Genomic DNA, 13,207 nt, shown 5'->3' with positions numbered 1-13,207 from the left:
GAAAGAAAGAAAGTGGAGAAAAATGCCCGCCTGGTGGGATCCGAACCCACGACCTCCAGAGTACCAGTCTGGTGCGATAACCACTACCCAACCAGCGGGGCTACTTTAGCCTCCATATTGTGGGGTATTTATGCTCAGGTGTTTTTTCTCCACTTTCTAATTTTCCAATTTCTTTATCTTGAGCTACTATCGAGGAAGTCGCCGAAGTGACCAATTTAACCACATTGGGGACAACTCCGAATGAGTCGCCGACAGCTGACATACACATACCCGTGGAAATTCACCAGAAACTCTCGACCAAAGAGAAGGATGCTTTAATACGCCTTGTGCGCGAATTCTCCGATTGCTCTGCCACGACATCTAAAGTGCACCGTACGCCGTTGGTGAAGCACCGAATAATTACGAACGAGTCCGCCAGGCTGTGCGGCAGCACCCGTACAGAGTGTCCCCTAAGGAGCGGGAGGCACTCAAGCCGCAAATGGAAGAGATGCTGGCAGATGATGTTATCCAACCGTCGAGAAGCGCATGGGCCTCACCTGTCGTGCTAGTTTGGAAAATAGACAACACCCTCCGTTTCTGCTTTGATTACCGCAGATCGAACAGTGTTACAAAGCGAGACGTCTATCCCCTGCCCTGAATTGATGACACATTAGACCGCCTGCGTGATGCTAAATTCGTTTCTTCATTGGACCTGAAATCTGCCTATTGGCAAATCTAAGTCGACGAGCGAGATCGCGAGAAGACGGGGTTCGTGACATCGGACGGCCTGTACGAATTCAAGGTCCTTCCCGTCGGCCTATGCTCTGCGCCGGCTACGTTCCAGCGCATTATGGATATTGTTCTAGCTGGACTCAAATGGCAGACGTGCCTCGTGTATTTGGATGACGTGGTTGTGTTTTCTCGCACGTTCGCAGAGCATTTGTCCCGCCTGACAAGTGTCCTAGAAGCCATTCGTGCAGCGCAGTTAACTATCAAGCCGGAGAAATGTCACCTTGGTTTTGAAGAGCTTAAACTTCTGGGCCATGTTGTGAGTGCTAATGGCGTTCGACCAGACCCCGAAAAAACGACTGTTGTAGCCTCGTTTCCTCGACCGAGTGATAGGAAGGCTGTCAGACGCTTCTTGGGACTTTGCGCATGCTACAGACGCTTTGTGGAAGGCATTGCTCACATAGCGGAGCCCCTCACGCGACCTATGAAAGATAGCGTAGTCTTAGAATGGGGTGAGGAACAGCAGAATGCGTTTGACGCCCTCCGTGAGCGCTTGAAAACTGCACCCGTGCTGGCTCACTTCGACGACGCTTCGGACACCGAAATTCGTACTGACGCCAGCAACGTTGGTATCTGTGCCATCCTCGTACAGTGGCAAAACGGTGTAGAGAAAGTGATAGCATTCGCTAGCCGCGCTCTTTCCAAAGCGGAACGTAACTATTCCGCGACAGAGAAAGAATGCCTAGCAGTAGTGTGGGCTATCAGCAAGTTCCGCCCGTACTAGTACGGTAGGCCGTTCCGTGCTGTTAGCGACCACCATTCCCTCTGCTGGCTCACAAACCTCAAAGACCCGTCCGGACGGCTTGCTCGATGGAGCTTACGGCTACAAGAATACGACATCACGGTCGTATACAAATCGGGTAGGAAACACTGTGACGCTGACTGGTTGTCGCGAGCACCGCTTCCGGCCGGATCGTCCGACGCCGACGAGGAATATCCGTTCATCGGAGTCGTTCATACTGCGGATATGGCAGTACATCAATTGGCCGACGCAGAATGGCGACCACTCATTGAATACCTTCGCGGAAACGTTACCACGGCTCCACGCGCCTTCCTTCGGGGACTAAATTCTTACTGCCTACTGGACGACGTACTGTACAAAAGGAATCACGACCATAGCAAGGAGAAGTTTCTCCTCGTCATTCCCTCAGCATTACGAACTGAAACTTTACAGGCCTGCCATAATGAACCAACCACTGGGCACCTAGGAGTCAGCCGCACGTTTGCAAGAATCCATTAGAAATACTACTGGCCTAAACTACTAACATCAGTGGAGCAGTATGTGAGGACCTGTCGTGACTGCCAGCGACGCAAGGCACCAACCGTCAAACCCGCAGGACTACTACATCAGCTGGATCCGCCAAACGCACCATTTCCCCAAATTGGGATGGACCTACTTGGCCCATTCCCGAGGTCGTCATCGGGGAACAAGTGGATTATTGTTGCTACGGATTATTTGACGCGGTACGCTGAGACGGCAGCGCTTCCACGTGCAACTGCTCCAGGGGTGGCCAAATTTTTTCTCTACAACATAGTTCTCCGACATGGCGCGCCTGCTGTTATTATAACAGTCCGCGGCACAGCATTCACCGCAGACTTAGTGCAGGACGTTTTCCGGTTCACGCACAGCGCTCATCGGAAAAGTACCGCATACCATCCCCAAACAAACTGCTTGACGGAGCGACTAAACCGAACATTGGCATATATGCTGTCTATGTAAATTGACCTTCACCAGAAGACCTGGGACTAAATTCTTGCCTACGCCACCTTCGCTTACAATACGGCTGTGCAGGAAACTGCTCGCTTCACTCCGTTTGAACTTGTGTACTGTCGCGAGGTCACTACGACGCTAGACGCAATGCTGCCTGTTGACAACGGTGCAATAACGAACGACAATATCGAAAACCTGACGCAGAGAGCTGAAGAGGCTCGCCGTCTGGCCCGCTTTGGAAACCGCACACAGCAAGAAATTGATACCCGACGGTACAATACCGGACGTCGCGATGTGGAGTACCGACCCGGCGATCTCGTATGGGTACGGACACGCGTTCGCCGTCACGGCCTTTCAGAGAAGCTACTGCGGCGTTACTTCGGGCCTTATAAGGTTCTGTCGCATCTATCGGACGTTACCTACGTTGTGGTTTCAGAAGGAAACGCGTTTTCCTCTCCAAGGCGACAACCTTGCCCAGATATTGTACATGTCGTACGCCTGAAACCGTATCACGCCCGATGACAAGGCGATGACTGTTCGTGCGCGTTTGCGTCCCCGCCGCATTCTGACGCTGTAACCAAGTGGTTATGATTATCCTCTTGTTTTGAACGAGTGGCATCGGGTCGATGCCATCCAGGAGGGGGGGCAATGCCACGGCTGGTAATGAGTTTGAACTTTGACGCAATGACCTGGGCAGGCATTCACCAACCGCTCTTGTTTCTCCACATACCCAACTTGGGAGATAGCCGCTGATAACTTGTGGAGACGACGACGACGAAGAAAGGGACCCGGAGAAGAAGAGAAGGAAGAGGAGCTCGAGAGTTCGGCAAAGGCTAGAGGTTCGCAGCTTGCTTGTGGGCACAATTTCGCCCGTGTAAATAAACCATTCCGCTAGTAGTTTTGTTTATACCGTGACAATATATATATACACGTCGATAGATATAAACGATACACGTGGAAAGAGGATTGGTTTGAACGTTTCGACCGAGGATCGGCCTTTGTCTGAACAACAGTACCAACAGAGTAGTTGTACAGTACATCAAGGCGTTTGTTGCGATAACAAAAACCACGTGACAGCATACGTCACAAGAAAAACAAAAACAAGAAAATGAAAAACAACAAGGAACATAATCAAAGGGCAATGCACTGTCAGGCGCCGTTTTACAGATATCTAACCAGAAGCAGTCTAATCATGCGTTCGACACGTTTGATACGGAGCGTCACAAATGTGAACACACGCAAAAAAAGAAAAAGAAAACGAGTGATATCACAGGTGCAAGCAACTCAGTTTTCCGGAACAGTCGTTCAACCGCTTGCGATTGTGTTAAATTTAAAGATAAAAATGACACGCGCACTTTCCTGTCATGGTGCGGTCAAAAGCCATAGTCGAGGATCATGACTTTGATATTGTCAAAAGTATGACCAACGATATTGGCATGCTTTGATAATGGAAGGTGAGGTAGTGCAGAAATATTAGCCTTAAGATTGTTAAAGCGAAGTCTGACGGATTTTTGGGTCTCCCCAACGTACTGCATTTTAGAAAGATTGCATTCAAGTAGATGAGGTAGTCATATGGTGGCAACCTTTGCAGCGCGGTTTGTTGCAAGGGCGGCAGCCTGTAGTCAATGCAGATTTGCCTTTTGAACATTTAATAAAGTCGCTCTAATTCTTGTATCTCTGAATTCCGGGGTGGTTCTCTGAAAATTGGTTTCAGTCGTTCGCTCTGTAAAAGTGTGTCATAATGTTTTATTAAAAGAGCGTTTACACTTTGTGTAGGTGCGGAATAGGTTAGAACAAGGTTAGTATGTCATGAAAGTGACTGTTCCTATAACTTCAGGCGGAATTCTATATACATAAAGCGGGAAAACCCGGACGGCCAATAGTTTCTGGCATAGGCACAGTTACAGAAATATTCTCCCTAATTGTACATTCAGTAATAAACCCGATTCCACCTTCTTTTTCATCCTATATTAGGCACACTAACCATTTCTTGTCAGACATTGTCGATCTTTATGTGCCTCCAGGTTCACTGTTGGTTACTTTAGATGTGGCATCCTTATACACCCACATCCCGCATGCGGATGGAATACAGCCAGCAATTCACACCTACAATGAGTACGCTTGCTAGAAAATAATTGACAGCTCCACCTTGGTAACCCTCTAAAATTGGTACAGGAATTTATTATTTTGAATTCAATGGGGTTCCTTACTTCAAGGTTATGCCGCATCAATTTGCATGTCAATTGGCCCTACATAAGCAAATATTTTCATGGGCTCACTAGAAAACAAATTTCTGGCAAGTCGCGCGCAGAAGCCACTCTTCTACAAGCGATTCACAGACGATATCTTTATGACTTGGCAGCACGGGGAAGCTGACGTTTTATCCTTCATGCATGATTTTTACAACGCGCATCCATCCATTGTTCTTTCCTACGCATACACAGAATGAACTATTAACTTTCTAAACGAGAAAGCGAGGATGTGTGATTGCAAGCTCGCTACTACAGTTTATTGAAACCCTATACACCGCCAGCAATACCTACATTTCAACACTTATCATGTCAAGCACTCTAAAACTAATATACCCTACCGGCATGCCGTACGCTTCAAAAGAATATGCTCCCAACCATCTGATTTTAATTCTAACTGTGCCCATCTTGGAAACGCTTAAATCAGCCAAAAATACCCATCCCAGAATATTTATGACGCCATGAAGCGTGCTGATAGCCACGACCGTGAAGCACTTTTAGGCACCAAGAAGAAACAGTCACTTTCATTGCATACTAACCTTGTTCTAACCTATTCCAAAGCTACACAAACTACAAACGCCGTTTTAAGGAAACACCAAACCATACATTTACAGAGCGAATGACTGAAATCAATTTTCAGAGAACCACCTCGTGTCACATACAGAATATACCCTAATTTTGGGGACTTTCTTACATCTTCAAAAGGCAAATCTACATTGACAACAGGCTCCCGCCCTTGTAACAAATCGCGCTGCAAACTTTGCCACCATATGGCTACCTCATCAACAGTGAATAGCACTGCTTCTCATTTTAGCTCAAAAATAAATGGTAACTATACTTCCGATACGAGTAACGTAGTTTGTCTATTTGAATGCAAACTTTGAAAAATGCAGTACATTGGGGAGACCGCATTTCTGCACCAGCTTCCCTTCCATTATCAAAGCATGCCAATATCGTTGGTCCCATTTTTCACAATATCAAAGTCACGATCCTCGAATCTGCCTTCCGAACAAACCACGACAGGGAAGATCGCGAGTCATTTTTAATCTTCAAAGTTAACAAAATCTCGTGCGGTTTGAATGAAAGTGCTGAAAATCTGAGTTTCTTGAAGCTGTAATGTCAATCTGTTTTTTTTCTCTGTCTTTTTTTTCTCTCTTTTTATTATTTTACGTGTTCTGACGTTTGTGACGCTCCGTATCACACGTATTGAAGACATGATTACACTGCTCTTGGTTAGATATCTGTAAAACGAGTTCCCGACAGTGTATTGCCTTTTGATTAGATTCCTTACTGTTTTTCTTGTTTTTTTTTGTTTTTTCTTGTGATATATGCTGACACGTGGTTTGGGTTATCTCAACGAACACCTTTATATACTGTACAACTACTCTTGGTACTTCTACTCTGAGGAACGTCGGTCCCCGATCGAAAGGTTAAAACCAATCCTCTTTCGGCGTGTTTCATTTTCTTCATTACGCTTACCGGTGTCCAAGAACAATTTCTGTGTGTGTGTCTGCCTGTGTGTCTGTGTGCACGCGTATGGTGTGCGTGTTTGTGCGCGTGCTTACGTGCATGCCTTCATGTGTGTGTGGTGTGTGTGTGCGTGCGTGTGTGTGCGAGTGTGTGTACGTTCGTGCATGCGTATGGTGTGCGTGTTTGTGCGCGTGCATGCGTGCATGCCTGCATGTTTGCGGTGTGTGTGTGCGTGCGTATATGCCAGCGTGTGTGCATGCGCATGTGTGGCGGGTGCGTGTGCTAGGGTGCGTACGTGCCTGCGTCTGTGCTTGCATATTTGTGTGCCTGTGTGTGTGCGTGTGTGGGTTTGCGTGTGTGTGTATGCGTGCGTGCATTCCGCGTATGTGCAGGCGAGTGTGTCTGTTTTCGTGTGCATGCGTGCGTGCGCGTGTGTGCGGGTGTGTGTGTGTGTGTTTGCGTGTGCGTGCGTGCCTGCGTGTGTGCATCCGTGTGTGCATATGTATGTGTGTCCGTGTGTGTGTGCGTGCACGTACGTGTGTGCGTTTGTGTGCGTGTGGGTACGTGCATGCGTGCGTGCGTGTATGCGTCTCTGAGTGTGTGCGTGCGTGTGTGCTTGCGAATATTTGTGCGTCTGTGCGCGCGCGTATGTGCCTGGGTATTTGTGCGTTGGTGTGTGCTTGTGTGATTGTGCGTGTTAGTGTGTGCGCATGCGTGTGTTTGTGCGTTTGTGTGTGCGTGCGTGCTTAGTGCACGTGTGTGCGTGCGTGCTTGTGCGTGTGCTTGTGCGCGTGTGTGCGTGCATAAGTGCATTCGTATGTGTGTGCGTGTGCGTGTGCATGTGTGTGTGTATGTGTGCGTGTGCGTGTGTGGGCGTGTGTGCGTGTGTGCGTGCCTGCGTGCGTGTGTTCGTGTGTGCGTGAGCGTGCGAGCATGCGTGCGTGCGTGCGCGTGGTCGTGCGCGTGTGTGCGCGTGTGCTTGTGCGCGTGTGTGTGTGCTTATGTGTGCATGTGTATGTTCTTGTGTGTGCGCGTGTGCGTGTGCGTGTGTTTGTGTGCGTGCGTCTGTGCATGCGCATTCTGAGTGTGTGTGCGGGTTCATGCGTGCCTGCAGGTGTGTGTGTGCGTGTGTATGTGTGTGATGCTTGGGTGCGTGTGTGCGTGCGCGGGTGTGTCCTTGCGTGTGTGTGGATGCGTATTGTTCGTGTGTGCATGCCTACTGTAGCTGTATGTGCGCGTGCGCGCGTGCACGTGTGCGTGTGTGTGCGTGCGCGTGTGCGCGTGTGCTCGCGTGTGTGCATGCCTTCATGCGTGCGTGTGTTTGCGTGTGCGTGCGGTGTTGCATGCCTACGTGTGTGCGTGTGTTTGCGTGTGCCTGCGTGCGTGCGTGCATTCCTGCAGGCTAGCTTGTGTTTGTGTGTGTGTGCGTGCATGTGCACGTGCGCGTGTTTGTGCGTGTGTGTGTTTATGTGTGCGTGTGCGTGCGAGTGTGCGTGAGTGTGTGAGCGTGTGCGTTTGTGCCTGCATGTGTGTGTGTGTGTGCATGCGTGTGTGCATGCGTAGTGTGCGTGTTTGTGGGCGAATGTGTGTGTAAGTGTGTGTGTGCGCGTGTCCGTGCGTGTGTGGGCGGGCGTCTGTGTGTGCGTGTTCATGTGTGTGTGTGTGCGTGTGTGCGTGTGTGGGTTTGCGTGTTTGTGTGCATGCGTGCGTGCATGCCTGCATGCGTGCGTGTGTTTGCGTGTTCGTGCACGTGCGTGTGTGCGTGTGTTTTTCCGCGTGTGTGCTTGCGTGTGCGTGTGCGTGTGTTTGTGTGCGTGCGTGTGTGCATTCGCATTGTGAATATGTGCGCGCGTGCGTGCGTGCCTGTAAGTGTGTGTGCGTGTGTGTGCGCATGTGTGCATGTGTGCGTTCGTTGGTGTGTCCGTGCGTGTGTGCATGGGTATTGTGTGTGTGTGTGCGTGTGCATGTGTGTGTGGGTGTGCGTGCGTGTGCGTTTGTGCATGTGTGAGTTAGATGGTGTGTCCGTGCGTGTGTACAAGCGTATTGTGCGCGTGTGTGTGCGTGCGCATGTTCGTGCATGTGTGTGGGCGCGTGCGTGTGTGCTTATGTGTGCGTGTGCGTGTGCGTGTGCGTGCGTGTGCGTGTGTGTACGTGCGTGGGTGCGTGCCTGCCAGCGGGGGTGTGTTTGCGTGTGCGTGCGTGTGTGCGTGCGCGTGTTTGTGCACGTGTGTGTGTGCTTATGTGCGCGTGTGCGTGTGTGTGTGTGCGTGTGCGCATGCCTGTGTAACTGCATGTGTGTGTGCGTGTGTGTGCGCGCATGTGCATGTGTGCGCTAGTGGATTTGTCCATGAGTGTGCATGCGTATTGTGCCTGTGTGCATGCGTATTGCACGCGTGTGTGCGAGTGCGTGTGTGTGTGTGTGTGTGTGTGTGTGCGCGCGTGTGTTGGTGTGGGTGTTGGTGTGTGTGCGTGCGTGCGTCCCTGCGTGTGCTTGCGTGCGTGCGTGTGCATGCGTATGTGCGTGTGTATGTGCGCACGTGTGTGTGTGTGTGGGTGTGGGTGTGTGCGTGTGTTTGTGTGTGTGCGTGCGCGTGCGTGCGGGTGATACACGGATGCTTGTTATATCGCCTTTATTCACTATTCAGAGTACTGGTCAAGCCGATGCAATATTTTGCTGATGGGCTTTTGTGGTCAAAAAATGAAATAAATTCCATGGTATTCGCCTCTAACAAAGAGACACTGATGGCCAGTGTGCACCGTGGAAGGATTAGGATTTTTCAAACGCTTATAATATTTGCCCTCGGTTCAAACAGCGTTCACTATCGCGAGTCATAGCGGCAGACAACGCAAACATAGGGCATGACACTGTCCCGCGAGAGTGGCGGTCCGAGGCTCCGTAAGTCAATCTACAAGGTACTTCAGTGGCAAAATGTTGTGAAAGGTGCTGATGAACCAAAGAAATGATTGCGATACTTTTCACTCAATAGCTTGTCCCATACCTCTGAAGAGGTTAACAGGTCATTCCCCGAATGAAGGAAAATAGTAGGGTTCGTCTCGTCACAACAGGATGTTATTGTTGCTTGACAACGTTTTATTTTAAGTTTTGCTTGGCGCTGTGATTGGTTAATGTAGGGATTTGCGAACTTTATGCATATAATTGTAGGGTGAGTTAACGTTATTGTTTTTGTTTTGAAAAACCTTAGTTCTACTGGGAATCACCACATGTTCGAGATGAAGTTCTTTAGGTTTATTGTTGAAGAATTTGAACCAGTTTTCATTTCAGTATTGTGCAGGCCTTCCTGCCTGCGGTTTACAACAATATCCGTGATTACGCATTTGTCATAAATGACCTGCTACTGCCATGCCGTTGTTTAGAGAAATGAGCCGGATAAAACCCTCCCGCACAATCTTGAGCGAGAAATAGCTCTTTCATCCGCGTTAATTAAACACGAACGAAACCATACGCAGTAGCTTAATGTCGAGTGGATATCAGAGAACATTAACTGTGCAACGTTTCTCGCACGCCTTACGAAGTCGCCTGTTTCGGTTCCGTAGTACACACTGACCCACAGAAGTCACGTTCACAAAATGTCAATAGTTGCGCAATCAAGAATAAAAACGCGGAAATAATTCCAATCCGAAGTGTATTTTCCGCTCGTAGTGCTCCATACAATTGACCAGTGCCTACATGAAGGGCCGCATAGAATTTATATACACAGCAGACTGAGATTTACCCTGTTCCTTCACGCATTGCTGTTAACATGTTTCATGACAGTATTTTATGCTGGCGATGTAAGCAATGTATCGTAAACGTTGATCAGTAAGCTTCCTCATGGCCCTCACAAGTATCTTTATACCAGAGAGTGCTTTCTGTCTAGCACGTAACGCGACTTTGAACGATGGGCCATTCGGCAGGTCAGTGTGCTGTGAAGAAGTACATCTCGTACTTGGTGTTACGCTTTACTGCACAAGCGTCTCTTGATTTAAACTGCTTTTTACCTAGAAAATGTCGGCTCAGCCTATTCTACCTTGATCTGGGTTTATATTTCTTTAGGTTCACCTGTCAATCACACAACTGTAGGATAGGAGGTAAATGAACTCCTTCCAGTGTCACTTAGGGCACAGTGCGTGGTTTGTATAGGTACCAAGGGGGTGTTCATTTGCACATGTCCAAATTACTAAGCTTGATCGCTCAGCAAAACAATAAACACAGCCACATGCTTCTAAGCACGAATATTGCTGCAGATCACATTAGAGTCCGCGGTAGAAATCTCGTGACTAGTCAGCCAGTTCTTGAACCATGAAGTAGGCAACCAACCCCCAAAAGTAGGCGTCATAGGAACTTTTACAAGAACTGGGGAAGGAGGAAGAATAACGTTGTTTCTAGACTTAATTTGCCATTATTATCTTCAAATGTTCACGTAAAATAACTGAAAGTAGTTGAAACACTGTACAGTGTAATTTTTTTACGTGGTAGACATTAGGTACCTGAAAAAAATACGCCTTCATGGTACTCTCGTCTTGTATGCGTAGTTCCAATACACGGTATTCAACGAAAAGTTTTGCAGGTGATTCCTTCGCTTGGCAAAACTGTAAAAGGCCGGGACTGTGCCGCTTTGGCCTTCACATGGCGCGTCTTCTGCCACTATGCGGACACTTCGCAGAAAAGAAAAAACAACACCCGCATCCATCGTCCGCCCTGTTTCAACCCAATTTCGGGCTGAGGTATCAAAAGATGTATTCTTAATTTCACTCGCATTATTTGGTGGTGGCCTCCTTGTCATCAAGAACTTCACATCACCGGGGAGTGATACCCTGCTGCAAAAGAAAGTGACACGACGTGCAGGACGCCAACGCTGCAGTAGCCTGCCACCATGGATGTCTCCAGAAGTGCCGTTTAATGCGCGTATAAAAGCTAAAAGCAAATACTGGTTTTGAAGAAACGTTTCATGCGTACTTCGATTTCAGTTTTCTCGCAGCGCAGCAGGTAGTGCATGCGAAACCGCGTTCCGAGCAAAGCGTGTATTAAGCAGTCGGCCGAATCTCTGCCAAGCCGCAAGCTCCGTTTCAAAAACTCAAGTTAGTTTGTTATGTGCGCTTCAAATATTTTGGCAACATTATTTGTGTTGTTGTCGGTCCACAGGTGACAGACCTTGAAGGCGCGACTAGCTTCCACGAGCATACGCGCGCGACTTCGTCCATCGCAACGCAGTTGCGAGCGCAGCAGGCTACGAAATGTTTACCGCTCTACCTAGTCGTGCTACCATGTCAACGTTGACGAGAGACAGGTATATTGCGAAGGGTTGCACGAAACACAATTTGCGTTGAGGCATTGCTCTGGTTCGGTGGTAGAACCTCGAGCAGCTGTTGTCATGTGCTGCGATTTTTCGAGCCCAGCACAGATAAGTATTGACGCAAACCGTTGCGCTGCACGCACATGGTTGCCCGCTTGTGTTCCACCACTCTGAATACTACCTATATTATAATTGACCTGAGGGAGAAATCTACTTACCATGAAAATCTAAAAACAATTATATGTTGTGGATATGAAGCTGACGTCTGGAGAAATGCAATCTTTTTGTAAAAAAACGGAATACACGACAAAGTTTACTTGTACAAAAGCGTTATATGTCAGAGTTTAATATTTCTATGTATCAAAGGGAAAGGTGACACCAAAAAGTATCATCTTTTGAATAATTACCGCCTTTTTGTGAAGATCCAGTACTGCGGTACTGGAACTTTTATTTCTGTAAGAATCTGACCTATGTTTTATATTCCTGAAAGAAGAATTCAGTATTCGTCTACCTGCCAGTACTAATATTTTTAACACCTTCAGAACTCGATCTTGTTTATTCTTGGAAAAAGCATGAGTGTGGTCTTCAGAAAAGGTTCTAATAAAAATTAGCAGCGGCTTAGCCCAGCTATGCAAGGATATACGTAGCGTGAGCTAAGGTTCAGCTGGTTATTCTTAGATTGCCTGCTTGTCTAGGATTAGCTGATTATCATGTTTAATTCTGCTAAAACTATTTGCATTCATCCAATCCAATCTATTTCAGTCTAGTCCAGTCCAGTCGAATCCAATCCAGTCTAGCCCAGTACAGTCCAGTACAGTCCGGTTACTGCTCCTCGCGCATGCGCAGAAAGGCTCTCCGGAAACCACGCGAAATGACTATCAAGCGGTTCCTGCGCAGCGTCAGACTTGGCTGCTGTGCAACCGAGGCGCACAGCTTGGCACGCGCCGGCGCCAGTACTTCTGCCAGGCAGAAAATCTTTGGGCTGCATGCTGCAGCTGCTGGACTCGAATCGCCACTCTGCGGACACGTAGCCGCGACGCACATACAGCTGCTCCCAACGATCTTGCTTTGCACAATGCGACACATGCCTTCATGAAGCTACCCGTGGGAATGAGTAAATGTTAGGATCTCTTCCAAACCCATGGGGCCACCAAAGCCGTATATTTCGTTTATAAGATTTGGAAGTCCAAGTTTGCTTTAGTTATGAGGACACATACGGGTGACTAACTTGGTAGAGTCTCTTGCGCACTATCAAACCCCTAGGGGGCTTAGTGATACAATACGTTCGCTGGTGTCTTGGCTGTCGCGCGTAAGAAGGTACAAGTGGTGTTGTGCCTGAGTTTGGTCACACATCTACCACGTTCACCAAAAGAAATCTTGGGATCCTTAACGAATTTCTACACGTTGACGTTCATCATAGGATGCGGCTTGATGTGATATCGCACAGCCAGGCCGGCTCTTGGTCAATATTTGCTTGAGTAAATGAGATCAATAAACGCGCAGTACCACTTGCGAACGGACCGCCGCAAAGAAATTGAGACGTTTTTGCAGAGGTTCGCCCCGCTTTCGGCGGGAGTGGGCCGCAGTAGGTTTGGCGGCCTCGAGGATGAAACCGGTGAGGCCAGGTAGCTATACAACGTACTTTATTTCTGCGCCATTCGCCCTTCTCGTCACGCAAACGCGGTGCGAGCCCAGCCGTGCACGTGCAAACGCAA

At 48.5% G+C, this 13,207-nt stretch overlaps 1 pseudogene; it reads right to left on the bottom strand.

Annotated features, from left to right (window-relative positions):
- Positions 1 to 7,600: 7,600 nt before the first annotated feature.
- On the bottom strand, positions 7,601 to 11,637 carry LOC144160771 (uncharacterized; annotated as a pseudogene).
- Between the last annotated feature and the right edge of the window lie 1,570 nt (positions 11,638 to 13,207).

The sequence above is a fragment of the Haemaphysalis longicornis genome, unplaced genomic scaffold (assembly GCF_048455015.1).
Source record: "Haemaphysalis longicornis isolate Haplotype H1 unplaced genomic scaffold, Haemaphysalis longicornis Haplotype H1 scaffold_11, whole genome shotgun sequence".
Lineage (NCBI taxonomy): Eukaryota > Metazoa > Arthropoda > Arachnida > Ixodida > Ixodidae > Haemaphysalis > Haemaphysalis longicornis.
This window is presented reverse-complemented; position numbering and strand designations above follow the sequence as displayed.